General features: G+C 37.7%; 1 protein-coding gene and 1 pseudogene across 4 annotated transcripts in view; one reads left to right on the forward strand and one right to left on the reverse strand.

The window, feature by feature from the left end:
* The window catches only part of PRKN (parkin RBR E3 ubiquitin protein ligase), a 982733-nt gene that overhangs the window by 419651 nt on the left and 546208 nt on the right, over positions 1-16874 (forward strand). The gene's annotated exons all lie outside the window — the stretch shown is intronic.
* On the reverse strand, positions 8504-8656 carry LOC144586182 (U1 spliceosomal RNA; annotated as a pseudogene).

Consider the following 16874-nt stretch of genomic DNA (forward strand, 5'->3'; position numbering starts at 1 on the left):
TAGAATTAATACTAATAATGATAAGTGGCACTTAAAACACAGTTTCCTGGTTTTGTTTTGTTCTCCTCCATACCCATGAGACCTATCCGTGATATTTTGCACTAATACATAACAACTTCATGCAGGCTAGCAATGTGAGTCTGTTGGAACAGAAAAATCAAACAGGCCTGTGGCATCTTAAATACTAGCAGATTTACTATGGAGTGGAGTTTAGCAATAACAGTATTTATCTTAAAGGTGCCTCAAGACTATTGGGTATATTTGGGCAGCTTTTCTGCCTTTGTATCAAAATGAACTCATAAATACATTTTCTGGAGAGGTGTTGCCATTAATACTGAGCTAGATTCCTAGGAGCAGCAACTTCCAGTATTTCACTTTCATATTTACCACCATCTCTGTAGCAGCTGCTAGAATAGCATGTGTTCCAAATGGCTGTGAGTGGCTGCCTACTTATTCCTCCTGAATTCCTTCGGTACTACACACAGGCAGGGATTCCATCTTGAAGCTGAAAAATATGGAAGGTTGATAGACTGTGTTGCTGGCACTTCACCTGGGAAAAGTTGTTTGAAACAACTTGGAAACATAGGTTTTAACACTCTTCAGAGTGTTAAATCTACTACATTTAGCCATCATGGAGAAGGTGAGTGTGCTAGCCCCTGTCAGTGTTTTATAAATGAGCAAGTACTTAACAAATCAGGGTTCCCTTTCTCATGTGGGTTAAAAATGTGAATAATAGATGAATAGGGTTTCTGTTTCCCTTGCCTTAGTGGAACTGCAGTACTTTCTTTAAATATAACTTAAACCCTTTTCTATTCCTAGCAGCCTTTTCATGGAATTTTCTTGGCAAAATTCTTACAAGGTACCCTGGCAGGTCTTTCCTTAACCCTCTCCATTTATCTAGACTTGGGACTGGCATGTACACTTGAATAAACAAATGCACACAGATGAGTTAAATGTTATGAATATCAAAAGAACATCTACATGAGCTTCATCAATTATAGGGACGTTTTTGACAGTGTTGACCATGACAAGAACCCTAGAAAACCTTGGGGTGCCACTACATTTGGTAAAGTTTGTGAAATCACTGTATGAAAATCAGGAAACAATTGTACAAACTCAATATGGAGACACTGACTGGTTTAAGATCAAGAAAGGTGTGTGGCAAGGTTGCATCCTGTCATCTTTATTATTCAGCTTGTATGCTGAACTGATACTCAGAAATCTGGAGTTAGAAGAATCAAAATTGGGGGTGGGGGAAAGTGGTGGTAGAAATAGCAATAACCTTCTAACCTTCAATATGCAGATGATACAACTCTTCTCAGAAACCCAGGAAGGTTTAAAGTACCTGATCATGAAACTGAAAGGAGAAAGTGAGATGTTTGGCCTCTTTTTGAATATTAAAAAGATCAAATTCATAACAATTGTAAAGGATAGAAACATCAAAATAATAATAATTGGTGCAGAGGAGGTTGAACATGTGGAAGAATTAATCTTTGTAGCTTCACTGGTCAATCAAATAGGTGATTGCAGCCAAGAAATAAAACATTGAATCATGCTAGGTCACACAGCAATGATGAGTATGAATCAAATATGGAAAAGAGAGGATGTCAACTTGATGACCAAGTGCAGATTAGTTCACACTAATGGTTGGACAGTGTCACTGAAACTACCAACATGAATTTGACCAAACTCCGGGAGGCAGTGGAAGACAGGAGGGCCTGGCGTGCTCTGGTCCATGGGGTCATGACTTAACGACTAAACAACAGTAGTAGTAGTAGTAGTAGTAGTAGTAGTAGTAGTAGTAGTAGTAGTAGTAGTAGTAGAAGAAGAAGAAGAAGAAGAAGAAGAAGAAGAAGAAGAAGAAGAAGAAGAAGAAGAAGAAGAAGAAGATTCATTTTTCAGATAAATGAGAAGACATTCAAATGCACTTGTCAGCCTTGGAAGGTTACAATTAGACTACAGGATCTAGATGTACTGTATTTAAGTTAATGATTGGGACATAACTACATGTTACACTATAATTAGCAATCATGTTGTTTAATAAGTGCAGGAGTAAATGCCAGGCATGGAGGGCATTTGTCCTAGACAGCACAGACTTTAGTGAAGTAAAGTTTAAGTCTCCCATCCCAGGCCACAGTCTCAGTTAAAAAAAAATCTGTTCTCTGTAGGGCAAAGAAAAGTTGTTCTTTATACCGCTACTAGTTGTTTCTGTGACTGCACTACACTGAGCACATCCATTCAGCAGGAATGACAAGTGTGTGTAGGACTGTCACATCCACAGTTTGGAAATGTTACTGTTTTCCTAGGTGCCATGCTGGCTGGGGGATTCTCGGAGTTGTCTGACAAGTTTTTATAGGGATAATCTGTAGTGGTTCATGGAATGCCCCCCACCCTGCTCTGGTCATGAGCTATCTACAGATACTGTATCATATTTTATTGTATGACATGCAATACATAGAGTTGGCCCTCTGTTGCCAAAATAGCTTCTCTGCAGAGCTAGTTTGCACTTTTTGACAAGAATTTTGAGAGAACACTATGCGGACTGAATCCTTACCAGACGTCCCCATCCCCTCCTGTAACACACTCACAAGTAGTTCAAGACCAAGCATTGATTTGTGAACATATGTGGGCTTCCTTTCTTTCCTTTTTTAGAAAGTAATTTCTAGTTGAACGTATACAACTTCTCAGTGTTCCAAAAACATTTTTCTCCCATTGTGTATACAACACATTCTCTTACATTATAATTGACATTATTATTTGCACATCTGTTTATTTGAATACATATGTACATATGCATTTGCCTTTTTTATTATTCATTTTCCATTAGGTAAGGGAAGATCATAGGAAAGGAATTTGGATCAGGGCATAGGGGTAAATAAAAAATGCAAAATGTGATAGAGAACAGTATATATCTTTATTACTTGTGTAAATATGTTTTCTTACTAAGTTTACTTCATACTTACGTATCTTACCATTTTTTTCTCAGCCTTTAAAATCTAAAATTATATCTTATATTTTCTTTTTCATTTGCCTTTTTAAAAAAATTAAAAAAGAGCAGCAAGCAGATAGATTAGAAAGAAGTAATCATTGTGCCCTTGCTTTCTTCCAAAAGGAGGCACTTTTTAAAATCTTTGGCAAACAAGCTCTCAGCAGTTTCTGATTTTCCAAGAGTCATATCCAGAAAGTCATGACAAGCTAAATCTATGTCTGGCACCACAGAGCTGAAGGCTTGGATACCAAAGCCAACATTGTAAATGTGCCAAGCTCAGGTTTTTCCTACTGACTTACTCTTATGGCCGTTGATAGTCAGCAGCATTGAGTGAAGGCACATGCCCAGGGGAAATTTAATTGCCTTGTGTTCTTCTTTAAAGGGATAACTCTTGTGTATGGAGGGAAATAACCTGAGCCAAATCTAGTAAATTTATTTCTGGCTCTACACTAAATTATACTCTGCACCCCATCTGCATTTGGAGGCTGTTGAGTCTCAGAGGGAGCACTTAAACCAGCTATCTTTTAAAGAACACACAAAGATACTTAATTGGAAGGCTTGTGAAGTATAAAGAAATGTATTGGTGTGCATGCAGGGAAAGAAAATGGAACTGACTTAATTTTAAAAAAAGTGGACACACACAGATGACATAATTATAATTCTCATTGGACACAGAGGTAGGAGAGCTCCACCAGGATTGAGTTGGATTGGCAATTCCAAATGAAACTGGAAACCACTTGAAGAAAAAAGTTACTTTTCTCCACAAAGAAGAGCAACTAGCAAGTTTTAGCAGAAGCTTTTGTCGGCTGCAGCTGAATTAATTAGTTGCAGTCCATAAAAGTCTGCATCCAATAAAACACATCAGTTTTTAAAGTACCACAAGCCTTTTTTTCATTTACTACAACACGGTGATGTGATTAACCCCCCCCCCAAATTTTTTCTTTCCATTTTCTGTTTGCCCTTCCCCTTTTCTCAATGGGCACTCCTCTTAGAAGTGGTTGTCCCCCCTTCTGTCTAAATCTCCCCCTACTTCCTCCCTGGCAGCTGGGGCAGAGAGGAGAGAGAGACCCTGTGCTCTCTTTTGTTCTTCTGCTCTGTCCTTCTCCATTCTGCCACCCAGAATTTCTGTAAATCCAGCAAAACAACAAGGACGCTGTTGCTTTTGGAGGAATGATACTTGGCTAACCATTTCCTCTACATCAGTGCTTCTTAACTTTTGACCCTCTGTATGCTTTGGAGCTTATTGACCATTGGCAGAGTCATTGTCCTTTAACCATTCTGACTTTTGCTTCTGAGAGTTGGTCAGCATCAACTGGTAGACTGTTTTATCATGTTTATTTATAAGGCCACTCGTCTGCAGTGATGAGTCATAATTCTCTTCAGCAATGAAACAGATGTTTTATAAATGACTAATGTTATATGTATATATAGTTAGAAGTAAGCTCCACTGAGGTCAGGAAGATTTATTGATAGATAAATGGATGTAGGATCGCAAGTTGAAATAGAATTACGAACTCTTCTTTTGGTAGTAGAAGTTAGTAACTCTTATAGTCAGAGGCATTAGACAGTTGTCCCAAAAACTAATTCAGTAATCATATTATTAATCTTTAAAGTATCACAGAAGCTTTGTTGCAACAGACTAACAGTTACCAGTTAGGAAATAGGAGAAATTAAATTTCCTGTTGTTCCTCATACGAAGGATGGAGAGAAAAAAGAGAGACTGAGAGAAAAAAGTAAGACTGGGTGTAGATGGAGAATGCCTTTGTTTGTTTATGAAGAGTAGCCAAGTATGTTGATCTTAGGGAGGAATTGCTTTCTTGTACAAAAATGAGAGTGAGAGAAAAACGAAAGGCTCTTAATAAATCTCATTTTTAGGGATACCATTCAGCCTTTGTATTTCAGTCCAAGGAGGGCTGATTCTTTAGTCTTAATTATCGTGATTGCGTGCGGTCAAGTCAATTCTGACATATTGGCAGTCCTTTTTCAGAGGTTTCCAGGCAGAGAATACTCAGAAGTGGTTTACCATACCCTTTTACTGGGAGCATCCTGGGGATGTGCAGCTTGCCCAAGGCCACACAGGCTGGCTCTACTCACAGGAGGCACAGTGGGAAATTGAACTCCCATACTCTGGCTCCACAGCCAGATACCTTAATTTTTGAGTTGTCCAGTCAGTTCACTGGTTTTAAAAGTCCTGCTTAAAAACAGTAAGGCAGGAACATGGACATACCTTGCCTCTTTTGCCCATGAACCTGAAAGAACAAGACCTCTGTTACTGAATGCATTAGGAGTATGCATTTTAGATTTTAGGATAACATTTGGGAATGTATACTTTTCAGTAAAATTGTGTTTATTTGTGCTATTTTTGATAAATATGTTTTCAGAAAGTTATTAAACTACACATTGCTATGCTGATTTTTTTTAATTCAGATGAAAAAGACATGAACTATAAATACACTAGCTATCCATCCTTACATGTAACTGATTTTGAAAATTGTTTGGAGATATTTCTCTATGTAGAGTGTTTGGTAGCCCACGTTTTGCCTGATAGGTTTGTCAGTAAGCAATGTGTGCATTCTCTTCTTCCTTTGTGCACTTAAGAAAATTCAAACTGTTGATTTAATCTTGAAAAGATCTAAAAAATCTGGGGGCCCGCATCTCACAAACAGAGAGGCCTCCTCCTCTTCCAAGGTTCATCACAATATCCTAGAACTCTGTAAGAATTCCAGGATTATTGCATTCATTTACCATAGTGGGCCAGAAAGGACATACATAAATCCATTTGTCTCTTAAGCAAAATATTGTGTAAGTAATAGCATTCTGGTGGCTGATATTTGCAGTTCAATAAAGAAGCAACCTTGAAATTCTTTGTTAGTGCTTGTATTTTTCTCAAGTGCTAGAACAAGATCTCCACCTGCACTTCTGCTTTTTTGACTAGTTTTCACATGTGAGAATAATATTTGTCAAGTTGCAAATGGAAATTGCATATTTTCAGCAAATAGCAAAAAAACTATCCCAGGTGCTGTCTTACTCCATAGACTTTTAAAAGTTTGAAGTATCAGAAGGGAAGTTTGCTTCTTTTTGCTCTTTTTTCCTTTTTAATAATCATTTTATTCATATCTAAGCAATACAAACTTAAAAACATTAACAATCTAACCAATAATTAATAGAACAAACAGACAGACAACAACAACAACAACAATTTAAAAGGACACATCTAAGCATCCTTCCTTCCCCTGTGGATCGGAGATTTCACTGTCGTCTGGTCATCGACATATTCACAAGTGGATTCCAATGAGCACTAGTTCGCTATAAACTAATTTCCCCCCAAGTTCCTGTCCTTTTCTGGGCCCAGTTACATATCAGCTTCCAGCTTTGCTTTACAAAGTCTCTTGGTTGATCCCACAATGCCTCTGAAAGCATGTCTAGTTCTGCAATGTTCAATAGCTTCTTTGATAATTCATCCATCGTTGGTATCTCTACATTCTTCCATTTTGGGGCCCAGAGTAATCTAGCTGCTGTGAATATATACAGTAGACTATATTTTATTTTCTTGTCACTAATTTCTGGCATTATATTCAATAATAACATTTCAGGTTTAAAATTTAATTTTTGTTGAACAATCTCTTTTACCATTTTACCTGTATCCATTTTTTTTTTTTTTTTGCTCTTTCACATGACCACCACATATGATAATAAGTCCCTGGATTTTCTTTTTTACACTTCCAGCAAACATTACTTTTACCTTCTGACATATTTGCCAACTTTACAGGGGTAAAGTGCAATCTATGGAACATTTTAAGGACATTTTCTGTAAAATTCTCTAGAGAATCATTTTATGATTCTCTTTCCACATCTTTGTTCATTCATCAGTATCAATATTGTACCCAAAATTTAGTGCCCATTTTACCATTGCCTCCTTCACCCTCTCATCCTCCAACTCGTATTCCAGTAAGTATGTATAAATTTTTAAAATTATTTTCTCATTAGTGTAAATCCATAGTTCATCCATCTGGACCCTCCCCTCAAAAACCCCCATAGTTTTGTCCTTTTTAGATCTCGATTCTAATTTCAACATTGCTCACCAATCTGTAGCTAGGCCCACTTTCTCTAGATCTTAAGTTTATCTTTTATATTCTGATCTTTAGTTAATAAGTCTTTATATGTGAGTAATGCTTCTTTCTGATTCAATACTTTAAAAGTGAATGCTTCTATTGGTGCTGCTCATATTGGAATTTTCTTATAAGTTTGTGTTTAAAATTTTTGCCATACTAAGCAGAGCACCTTCCTCAGAAGTTCTGCAAAATGTGATTGGTCTTTATATTTCCCATACCACACATATGCATGCCAACCCATATTTAGATCATGACCCTCCAGTTTCAATAATCTTTTATTTTCTAGTGTTATCCATTCTTTTATCCAGACCATGGCAAATGCCTTATAATATAATAGCCAATTCGGTAGTCGTAAACCACCTCTTTCTGTTAAGTCTTGCAATATTCTAAGTTTTATGTATTCGCGAAGGCTTATGTAGTCGCCAAAGAGCCTGAAAAACCCACAACAACCATTCTAAGTTTTATTCTTGGTTTCTTGGCCTTCCATACAAATTTCAAAGTCAGGCTGTCCAGATCCTTGAAGTATTTATAATTTAATAAAATTGGTAAGTTTTGAAAGAGAAATAACAGTATTGGTAATATTATCATTTTTATTGTCGAGATTCTTCCCATCATAGAAGTTTGTAGCTTATTCCATTCTTCCAGGTCTTTCTGAATTTCCTTCTGTGTTGTAAAATAATTTTCTTTCATCAAATTACTCGGGGTTTTTTGTAATGATAACTCCTAGATATTTCACTTTCTGTACTTCCTCAAAATTAGGTTTCATTGCCAGTCTTTCCACATCTTCTTTCTTTATGTTCTTAGTCATGAATTTTGTTTTTTGATAGTTTATTTTAAGACCTGTAACAGCTCAGAATTCTTCTTTAGTTCTCACTAATTCTTCCAAACTGTCCAGAGGATTTTCTAGTATTATCACTAAATCAGCAGCATATGCTTGCAACTTAAATACTTCTCCCCTTATTCTGAGACCCTTAATTTCAGCATTCCCTCTTATTTGTCTATTTAGAATGTCTAACGTTAAAATAAATAACAACGAGAGAGTGGGCAACCTTGCCTTGTGCATTGTTCAATTTGAATATTTTTGGTTACTTACCGTATTTTTCGCTCCATAAGACGCACTTTTTCTCTCCAAAAAGGTGGGAGGGAAAGTACATGCGTCTTATGGAGTGAATGCAGTAACCCAGGGTTCAGCCACCACCACCCAAAAGCCTCCCACTGCCATGCTGGGAGGCCTCTGAACTGGCAGCAGAGACTGCTTTCTGTTTGGACCTCACCATTCTGCACTGCTAGCTTTCTAGGATCTGCCTCCTGCAGCCCACCTGGAAAACCAGCAAGGCAAACAGGCCTATGGCAGCAAACAATGAAAATAGCAAAGGACCAAAGAGTGGTTCTAGAAAGACCAAGGGAAACCACAAACACAATCTCCCACTTAGGCAGTTGATTTTCCCACATTTGGGGAAATCACAGGGGTCAGCTCATCCAGAGTGCAATAGATGAGCCTTACCCTGGGAAAACCACTTTTACAACAATGGTATCTCCCCTGCCAAGTCTGAGTTTGAATGGCCCCTAAGCCTCCTGGCCCTTTGTGTGCACTATCCCCCAAAGGCATGGTGACCGCCGGCTATACCTCCTGATCAGAATAGTGCTGCACAGCCCCAGTCCTGAAAGAGGCCAGGAGAGCTACTCAGTGTTTTGGGGTGCCCCACAGGACCCCCATCAGGGGCTAGATGTTCCTCCCACAATCCTCCAGTGCACAGATATTAGCATATCTGCCTGCTTGCATCACCCAGTAGGCTTCTCTATTGGAGAAGCAAAGCAGGAAGGAGTCTCTTTCCCTTCACCTTCTGCAGAGAAGTTAGACCATGTGACTACCCAGACATTTTGAGAAGCAGAGAGAGAGAGGGAGAGGGAGAGAGGACAGAAACAAAAGCTTCTAAAATTGGCAGTAACTTAAACAGGCCTGAGAATGGTGAGGGGAAGATAAAGTTACTACTGAGAGCCTGCTAGACTAGCTCTCTGTAGTTCAGAGCTTTGCAGGAAGCTGCATCACTTCATCATAAATTAGGCCTAAATAGAAGTAATTTTGCAGATATTTAAAACATTAAGGGACGGGGGGGAGGCTAATGTGTATTGTTAGTCAAATTTCATTCTGAAGCACAGAATGATTAAAAAGGCACTGAGCACATGCAGAATAAAGTTCAAAAGGGAAACCAAAGAGGGACCTAACACTCCTTTCCTTAATATATTACTACTAGGGCTACAGGTTTTATTTGGTGTATTAGCTTGCCACATTAGCTGAGTCCAGTTTTTATGGAGCAAGGCAATTTGAATTGTAGAGGGCAGATCTGAATCACAGATCTGAATATGTTCAAGTAAGGCTTTGAAATCTTGAAAATTGGTTTAAGAACCCAACATTTCATAAATAGCATTTCACATGTACACACATACAACTGGAAATAGAAATTTTAGTAGTGTTTTTGTGTTAACAAAAGCTGCATGGTGTCGCTCCCCCTGTTTTTATTGGTTTTTCTTAATCATTGTTGTTCTACAATATTGCTGGTAGATTTTATCTTTTCATTGTGATTCCCAGCTACTGTATTTTATCCTATTGTAGTCTCTAAAATTGGACAACCATCTGTCAGATCTGCTCTGATTTGGATTCCTGCATTGAACCAGGGGTTGGAATTGATGGCCTTATAGGCCCCTTCCAACTCCATTATTCTATGATTCTGTGCTGCTTTGAGATTATATTTGTAAAAGGAAGCAGTATATGTGGTGATGAATAAGGGGAAATTTTTCTTGCAGAGTATGGGAACTCATTCTACCAGTGCAAAACAGAAAAGGCTAGCATATAGCATTCCTTTTAAACTAGAGGTAGTAAAATATGCTAAGGAGTATGGAAACAGTGAACAGTGCAGAGACATTTTGGGCCTCCTCATCTGAAAAAATGATTAGAGAGTGGAGGAAACAGGAGGATCAGCTGCAAAAAGCTGATAAAAGTAAGCACACTTTCTGTGGACATGCTGCATGCTGCAAAGTAAAGAACTGAATGATGGAGAGAGAAAAAACTTTTGCTGTAAGGAAGGAAGGGAGGAAGGAAGGGAGTGGAAGTGAGGCATGCTTTGCTGTTTGCTTACACCTGTGCTGGTGGTGATTTCTTCATCATAGCTCTTATTGACTACCCAGCAACAATCTGTTTATTCATCTCTTTCAGTGCAATAACAATTCATTATAAGTGTTAAAACTTGAGATGGTACTGTAATTCCCACTCATTGTGTGTCATCCTGCTGTAGAAGTCTGCTTCATGATTCTCCACTTCTGGTACATGTATGACTTGTGAAATGACATGCTTGAGAATACACCAGTCCCAAAACTGTACTGTTAGTAGCAAGAAAGACATGGATTTTGTTCCTCCGTGGTGGTTGATATAAAGCATTGTAGTGTTGTTGTCTGTGGCTATTGGAATAACTTTGCCAACTACAAATTGTTCAAAAGCTCTCACTGTGTTGTACACTGCAAGAAGTTTGAGGTAATTGATGTGACAACATCTATCTATTGCTACTGCCTTATGAATTTGCCAGAATATTTTTTTCCGGTTTTCCTCTCCTAAAAATGAGGTGCGTCTTATTTGGAGGTGCGTCTTATGGAGCGAAAAATACGGTAACCATTGATTTTAATCTTGGCCTTCTGTTTAGTGTATATTGCTTTGTTTGCAGAAAGGTTCCTTCTGCTCCCATCTTCTTTAATTGTAGCAACATAAACTCCCAATCGGCATTATCGAAGGCCTTTTCTGAATCTAAAAAAGATTCATTTGCTTTTCTGGATGCATTTCATAATATTCAAAAATGTTTATTATTGATGTAATATTTGATGATAATTTCCTTTTGAGGGTGAAACTTGTTTGATCTTTGTGTATCATTTCCTCAAGTACCTTCTTTAGCCTTATTGCCCAGATGGTCGTATATATCTTATAGTCAACATTCAAGAGAGAGATTGGTCTGTAATTCTTAATGTTTTTTCCTCTGTCCCCGCTTTATGTATTAAGGAGATATGTGCCTCTTTCCATGAATCCGGGATTTCCCTTCTAATTTCAATGTCTTCTATTAATTTCTTGAAATGTGGATTTAAAATTTCTTCAAATGCTTTGTAGTATTCAGCTGGGAGTCAATCTGGTCCTTGGGCTTTCCCATATTTCTGTTTTTTCCATGCTTCTCCAATTTCCCTCACTGTAATTGATTTATTTAAGTTTTCCAATTGTTGAGAACTGAACCTCCAGTCCAGAAGTTTATTCAGATAATTCCATTGTTTCTTCTGTTCACTCTATTTATTTTTATAAAGATTAGTATAAAAGTTTTTAATTTCTTTTTCAATTTCCTTTTTAAAATATATTTCCTTTCCTTCCTTATCCAATATTTTATTAATCATTGTCTTCTCTCTCTCTCTTTTTAAATTCTATATGCTAACCACCTTCCTGGTTTGTTGGTGTTTAAAAAAAATTGCCTTGCAAATTTAAAATTTTTCCCATTTCTTCTTGTTCTAATAAGTTAATTTTATGTTGTAATATATTTATCTTGTTTATTAGGTACTTAGCTGTAGGTGTTTTTTTAGTTCCATTTCTTCTTTTTAAAATGTTATTAGCATTTCATATTGTTTATTTCTCTCTTTTTTCTTTTGAGCATTAATGAATGGATACAGTGTGAAACAGACAGAGGAAATACAGTGGTGCCTCGCTTAACAACGATAATCCGTTCCAGGAAAATCGCTATTAAGCGAAAACATCGTAAAGCGAAATTAAAAAGCCCAATGAAACACATTGAAAACCCCCCAATGCGTTCCAATGGGCTAAAAACTCACCATCCAGTGAAGATCCTTCATACGGTGGCCATTTTTGGTACCTGTATAGCGAGGAATCCATCCCTAAGCACAGCAGGGAGCCATTTAAGCACCCAATTGCCATCTTGAAAACTCAACGATCAACTGTTTTTGATTGTCGTAAAGCGAAAATCGGTTCCCGAAGCAGGGAACTGATCATCGCTAAGCGAAATTCCCCCATTTAGACCATAGTTTTGCGATCGCAATTGCGATAGCAAAACATTGTTGTAAAGCGGATTTGTCATAATGCGGGGCAATAGTTAAGCGGGGCATGACTGTAAAATCCTTTTTTGCATCTGTATACTTATCGTTAAGGATTTGGAGAAATAAGAATTTAAATCATTAAGTTGACAGCAGGAGAGACATTACAGTGTAATGAAAAATATTTCATGAATCATTCACAATTTGTTTAATAATAATTTACACTTGGTTGCATTTTATGATATTGAACAAAATATAATTAGGCTTGATGACCTTTAAGTACTTCTTACAGATATCTCCAAAATGATATGTTTTGCAAGGTCTATGAACTCTTGTGTTACCAAGGCTTCCTGAGACAAAGGTACATAATGGTACATTTCTTATTTCATATTTAATAGTTCATTCTGTAGTTTTGTCTCATGTTTATGTATTAGTATATACTATGTATATATTTAATTTTACCTGTGCTGAAAGGTTGCATCATTTTCCAGGATTGACTAGAAAGACAGTACTAAACTACTTCAACTGAAAGCATCTGACACCCAAGAAAAGAATACAGTGGTGCCTTGCTTAGCGACGTTAATCCATTCCAGAAAAAACGTTGCTAAGCGATAACATCGCTACGCGAAATTAAAAAGCCCATAGAAACGCATTAAAACGCGATTAATGCGTTCCTATGGGCTTAAAAACTCACCTTAAAGTGAAAATCCTCCATAATGCCGCCATTTTCACTGCCTCTTAAGTGAGGAAAAACAGCGGGCAGCCATTTTGTTTTCCCGGTGGCCATTTTGAAACTGCCAATCAGCTGTTAAAAAAGGGTCGCTTTGCCATGATCGCTTCCCCACGATCATCGCAAAGCGAAAAAACCCCATAGGGACCATTGCGAAGCGATCGCTTTTGCAATTGCAAAAACTCAGTCACTAAGCGATTTTGTCGCTCAACGGAGTGTTCGCTAAGCGAGGCACCACTGTATACAACTTTGAACAATGTTGAAATAATTTTTAAAACCCTAAGTGGATGTAGGCAGAGGATGTGAGCCTTCTTGGAGTGTTAAGATTATAAGGAGAGGCCTTTCATTCAGTCCTGCCACCTTTGCAGGTGTTTTCGATGGGGACGTGGGAGAGAGCCTTCTCTGTTGCTGTTCCCAGACTTTGGAACTCCCTCCCACAGGGGTCCAGACTGGCCCCATCTTTGCTGTCATTCTGCAAGCAGGTGAATACCTTTCTCTTCAGGTTTTCCCACAGTGACTGGCTGCCTGAGTGTTGTTATTGTTTTTTTTTTTAATGGATTGTTGTACCTTACTGCATTGAGTGTGTTTTGGTGTTTTTTAATGGTATTTGTTTGGTCCTTTTTAGTATTTGTATACTCACTGTTGTTAGCATTTATATTGTCTTTTAATGATGTAAGCCACCTTGGGTCCTTTGGAGCAGAAAGACGGGGTAAAATATTTTAAATAAATGAATAAACCAATATGAGTAATAAGCACAATATGGTCAATTCCTCTATTGCAAGTAGGGAGATAGAACAATATATTGGTTAAATAGCAGGGGAGGGGAATCACTCAATAAGACAGAAAGGTTAAATGTAATACAGAAATATGTGTGAGAGAGAGTATTCAAGATCATTGTACAGTATTTTTGAAATTAAGATTTCAGTTGATTGGGATTCTTGTCCTGCTTTAGTATTTTTGTAATAGTTATGGATTTTTCCCTTGTGTTTCCTTTTCCCCCCAGTTCCTGTGTGTTCTGTATCATTTTAAAAGGGTGAATTAGAATGTTGGTCTGGGAATTTAGGAATTAGCTTGATTCCTAGTAAACGTCACTGGATATTTTAATTCTGGCAAACCAGAAATAGTAGGGTAATAGTATGTTTAGATACTATTTAGATACTGAGGTATTCACTTTTATACATGATGACAAACACCCTGCCTTTTTATTGTTTGTTGTTATTTTTTGTTCAGGGCTCTGTCTAGAGAAGACATAAAATGACTGCACAGTCTTTAAGGCAGAAAAACGACGAGTCCTTTATTGAAAAATAAATATTGTCAGGATATATTTCAGCTTATCAATTTTTTTTTTTTTTGCTTGACTCCTTTGGAAAAAAAAAGCATGGGTTTGTTATCTTTCTGCTAAAAATGTATGCTTGTTTCTTTAATCTCTCACAAATTACTCTTGCTTCTTTTCTATGGTGCCATGAAATAAGTGTCTGGCAAGTGAGAAAATAAAATTCACAGTGAGCTGCCAGTGTCTGTGACAACAGGTATTTCTGAAACAGGTTGATTTCCCCCCTCCCTCCCTTTTTTCTGAGTCAGAAACAAAGTTAATAAAAAGAAAGCTGAGGCTTATCACAAAGGTAGGCACCTGATCAGGCAGCAGAAGCCTCTGGTGGGCTCAGTCCAACTGTGCTGTCTAGCCTAGAAAATTCTGTCCAACTGAAATCTAAGACAATAATTAAAAGCAGGATGTGGGGGCAGGAGCATTGATAACATAATCAGGTGGAAATGCAACTTCCTTTGTAAGATTGATTTTGGACCAGCATCTAACATTTTCAGGAAAAGGGGGGGGGGGGGTTCCTTTTGAGCCTGAAGTTTTAGATATCTGTTCTCAGACCAGAAAAGAAATGTCTTTGTTGTTTATACCACTTATTCTTTTTTCAAGTTGGACATTAATCAAAGAAGTTCTTCTGGAACCGGGACTTACAAAAAAAAAAGTTTTTATTTTACTTTCTGTGTTTGTATATGTCTCTGTTTGTGTTTCTCTCTCTGTGTGTCTTTTTTTCTTTTTGTTTGTCTCTGCTTGTATCCCTTGCTGATTCTTTCCCTATCTAGTTTAACAGTGTGCATCAGAGATTCAGTTTGCATCCACTCTTTAGATGCACAGTTGCCAATGAATTTGTTGCAACCCCCTACAAATAGGTATACATGACTGGACTCAGTTTGCTAGCTCATGGCTGAAACTAAAGGCCACCAGCACTGTCCTGTTTACTGGTGGGCTGGGAAGACATTCTTATCACAAAGATAACACATCCCCACTTTTTTTTAAAGGAACCAAGCTAATTTTAGCTGCTCCCATTTGGTTCACACAGGACTACATTTTCCAGGCAGGAACCTGGAATGCTGTAGAGCAAATAGCTTAAGGTAACATAAACAAGAAAGGTAAGATGAAACCCCCAAAAGATCTACAACCTGTTAGATCCAGGGCGAAAATCCTTCCTGCTGCCATACAGTTATTAGCATCCATTGGACTGGAAGAACAAAATTGATTTACAGTGTCATCTCCGATTAATTTTGTGCTTTGTTGTCTCCTGTGATTAGATGTAGCAGATCTTGATATCCTACAGAAAGGGAGAGTACTGAAAGGACAAATAATTTAAAACTTGTCCAGAAACGGTAGAAAATGCAGCATCCTCCATTATAGCTCCTTTCTTGATACTTGCTGAAAGCCGGCCAAAGAAGGATCTCTGCCTACCAATGGAAAATCCACTAAATATGCCCATTTATTTGATAGATTAAGGGTTGTTTGTTTGTTTAAGGCCTCTTTGGGGGTGACCAGCTGTCTACTAACCATGAAAAATCACACTACAGGAATTTTTGTCATGTTCTGATATGCTGTTGATTTCTACTCATATGAAGGACAGAGGTTTCCCATTGGGACTCGTCTTTAATACAAAACCGAGCAGGGACTGAACTGTAATTTTAGGATGTGCCTATTGAACCATTCTGTTTATAAATTGAAAACAGCTGTACTCTTGGAGGACCATGCAGCTTTAGTGACATGAATGCATCTGGTGGGAATATGTTGACATGATCACATTATGATGACGGCTACATTTTCTCACTTCTGATGATAGGGAAAACCCTTGGAGGCCATTCTTTGTCAAGATAAATATAATTTGTTTTTACCATCAGTAATCTTATTGACACAGAAGACATAGGGCAAGCTGTGAGGACTTCATCTGATGCCTTAGCAGTGCAAATTAGTCAAATATAGTTCAAGTCCTTGACTAAGACCACAACTTACAGACACAATACTTTTCTTGAGCTTGCTGTTAACATCTGTGAAATCATTGCAAACTCAAGAAAAGTTTGAGTGGTCTCTATAGCCCACTGGAGTAATGGTCAAGTTTTGTGTAAAGATAAAAGTAACCTGTGATGCCCACAAGGATTTGCAATGAAATGTTAAGCTTCTTCCAGCTAGAAGATTAGTTCTTAGTTGAGGGCAACAGAAGTCCCAGTTTGTCTGTTTGGTTTTTTCCTTGTTGAGAAAAAACCAAAGTCCTGTCTGCTTCCCTTCCCCCACATTAAAATCAAATGTATGCATTTGTCATGTTTGTGAAAGAAATTTAGCATAATGCTAAATACTGCAGGGCAGATAATTTATTGCAGCTAATTTAAAAATAAAACAAAACCCAAATTTGGCCCTTTGAATAAAAGCGAATAGGTGATATACCATTTTAAAAATGGTAGAAAAGTGGGGAAATTCAATCAAGGCCTGTTGATTATACTCCCCCTGAGGCCATTCCCTTCTCCTCTAGAACATCTAAGTCATATTAGCCTGCAGAGGCAACCATGAATGCTGTGGTTCCTCATAACCATACTAGATGCATGTAAGCATATGAATGTCAAAGAAGTTGCCATCTTTTGGCAAGCAGTAAGGTCTTTCATTTAGGAGCCATTCATTCTCCAATACAGAATATTGAAC

This window comes from Pogona vitticeps, chromosome 1, assembly GCF_051106095.1.
Source record: "Pogona vitticeps strain Pit_001003342236 chromosome 1, PviZW2.1, whole genome shotgun sequence".
Classification (NCBI taxonomy): Eukaryota; Metazoa; Chordata; class Lepidosauria; order Squamata; family Agamidae; genus Pogona; species Pogona vitticeps.